Raw genomic sequence first — 3158 nt, 5'->3', positions numbered from 1 at the left:
AAGGAGGCGGCAACTTGTGCTTTAGCAGGAGAAACAGATCCGATAAGAGGGAGAGCTGCAATTGCAGGCTGGGATCAGTGTGAGTGGCTCCAAGGGAAAAGGCTGGCTCAGTGTTTGCAGGCTCTGGTGTTGCATGAGCTGCAGAACACTGAGAAGATTTGGTATTTCTAAGAAGAGGGCTGTGGTGGTCACGACATGGCCTTCTGATGTACATGAATATATGGCCACGTGGTGACCGCGGTACAGCACAGGGTCGTGCCATGTAAATCTCTTCGACCAAGTCGCCATGCAGGAAAGCTGTTTTGACGTCCACTTGGTGAAGAGGATATTTGTAATGCGTCGCCAGAGCCACCGTCAGATGAAAGGAGGTCATTCCAAGGACAGGAGAAAAGGTGTCCTCGTAATCGAATCCGGGCGTCTGGGAGAAATCTCGAGCCACCAAGTGCGCTTTGTAGCGCTGAACTGTGCTATCAGGACAGAACTCATGCCAGAATTTCCACTTGCAAGTGACTGGTCATCGTTTTGGTGGAAGATCGACCAGACTCCATGTTGAGTTCTGGAGCAAAGAAGCATACTCGGCCTCCATTGCTCGACGCCATCGACTTGCAGCAGAGTCAGAGAGAGCCTCCTCCACAGAGAGGCTATGATCCTCATCCATGATCTCAGGTAGTTCAGATTCCAAGGGCTGATTCGCTGTGGCAAGGTTTACTTGGGCGTAAACATCTTGGAGAGAGTGATGATCTCAGGCAGTTCAGATTCCAAGGGCCGATTCGCTGTGGCAAGGTTCAATTGTGTGTAAACATCTTGGAGAGAGATGCTTTTTGGGAGCTTGGCGATGTGAGAGTGACCCTGCTTCAGGATCAGATGAGGATAGCTCAGATCAAGACGGCATGATTGGCAAGCGAGGAGCTGGATCGTGAGCTGCTGTTGAGAGGGTATGCTGTGGTGAAATACTGCCTGCATGATCTTGGCTATGCAAAGATGGCGAAGTTGAAAGGTCCGACGGTCGTCAGTGGTAGGGCTAGATGAGCCGCCATTGGAGACAGGTGAGCGGAATTGAAATGGCAGCCATGTATGCTGAGAGGTGACATGTGGGCAAAAGCCTATCGACTCGTCAATCCCAATCGCCACCTTCTCTGAACAGGGCCAACTCTCCAGTATGGGTACCCAAACCAAAAGGCACCCCACACGTCGCCAGTTTAATCCGGCTGACCCACCCTTACAAGGAAATACAAGCCACATGGTGACCGCCAATTGAGCCCCACCCCAAGCCAACAAAAACGGCTAACTCTGCATGGTCATCTAATTTGCCCTGTTTCTCTGACGGATGAAAGAACAGGCTGGAGAGCCAAAAATTCTCAGGTGACCGGTCTGGTGTAGAGCTGGTTCTGTAGGTAGGCAGTGGTGGTAAGAGCTTCCTCCCAATAGGAGTGAGGAAGATCTGGGCGGCCTCCACGAGGGTCCGGTTCTTATGTTCAGCAACTCCATTTTGCTGAGGGTTGTAGGGCACGGTGTATTGATGGAGGATACCCTCAGCCTGACAGAACCGAATAAAGATGTTGGAGACGTACTCTCCACCGTTGTTGGTGCGAAGGGTGAGGATTTTCGTCTTCAGCTGGTTTCCCACTCGGGCCTTGTAGACCTTGAAGTGATCTAGAACAGAGGACTTGTCAGAGAGAAAGGACACCCAATGTGTACTGGGTATAATCATCAATTAAGGTTATGAATTACCTGGATCGAGTGAGAGACAAGGTGCTCATTGGCCCACGCAAATTAGAGTGTATCAGTTGTAGAGGATGTGTGGTTTTAGATGAAGAATGAGGGAACTTGGTATTCTGTGCTTTGCGTAAGATGCAATCGTCACACAGATCAATGGTTGTGAGATGGAAATTGAGACCAGTGGCCATCTGATTTGTCTGCATCTGCCTCAGGACTGTCTGATTGGGGTCCCCTAGCCGATAATGCCATCGGAGGGTCTCTATATGACCATTTGTATGGGCCGCAGCTTTCATGGTATGGGCCAGTGCATCTGTAACACCAAAAGCATACAGTTGGCCTTGCTGTGGACATCGTAAATGAAGCTTTTGATGGGAGACTGGCTTTTATGATGCAGTACTGATGATGAAACTCCACACTGGCACCATTGGCAGTCACCTCACTAACTAAAAGGAGGTTTTTGGTCAATGTCAGGACATTGTAGACCCTGGTAATGGTTGTGGTTTGCCCATCAGGCAGTAGAATGTGGAAACAGAGTTTGCCAGTGCAATGTTTGCCCGAGGTTGAAGGCGAGTTGTGGCCTGATCACGCTGCTTATTGTGACAGTCATGCTCAAGGCGACCGAGTCGTTTCCAATAGCGGCATGAGACGTTCCCATTGTAGGGATGTGATGGGCGGGACGCGCTTGGAGTACCACACATTTGCTGCCATGGCAATGGATATAGTGTTTGGATTGGAAGAGGTGCAAAGCACTTCTTCTTGCAGAATCTTTCCAATCAAGGGTTGTAGCTGAAGATTGGCCAGAGGTGATGAAGGCTCGCCAAGTGCCCGGAGCAATTCAGGAATCACCAGTACTGAAATCGTAGTGTCATCCAGAACAGTCTGCAAAACTTCAAGAAATTGGCAGACGGGCTGACCTTCTGTCAAGTTGGTGTTCACCAGGTGCTTGACAAGGGTGACCTGAGACACTAAATCAGTGTGCTCATAGGTACTATGTAGAAAGTCCCAGAAACCTTTGGAAGTCGTGAGGGTCCGCACTAATTGTGCAATGTCCCGCCTCTGCCAACTTGCAAGATCCTGTGGATTAGTTGCAGGAGGTGCAGGCTCAGAGCCATCAACTAGTGGTGACCATAGTTCATAGCGTTGGAGCATGAGCTCCATGCGAACACGCCACACAAGGTAATTCAAGCCAACAAGTTTGTTGACTTGATAGGTGCGGGAGGAACTGGGATTGATCACAGGTGCAGGAAATTGAGGAGGTGGGATATTAGGGTTTGGATCACCAGCACCTTGAGTGGAAGCCATTACTGAGGTCCGGATCAACAGAGATGGCTAACTCAGAGGGGTGGCTTGTGGAAAAAAAACCGAACAAGACTACCTTATTCTCCAAAGAAAGTGATAGATACCATGTGAAAACTAGCGAATGCTTGAGCAACAAAAAG

Source organism: Cibotium barometz, chromosome 27 (genome assembly GCF_041138505.1).
Source record: "Cibotium barometz isolate CiBa-2024 chromosome 27, ASM4113850v1, whole genome shotgun sequence".
Taxonomy (NCBI): Eukaryota; Viridiplantae; Streptophyta; class Polypodiopsida; order Cyatheales; family Cibotiaceae; genus Cibotium; species Cibotium barometz.
This window is presented reverse-complemented; position numbering follows the sequence as displayed.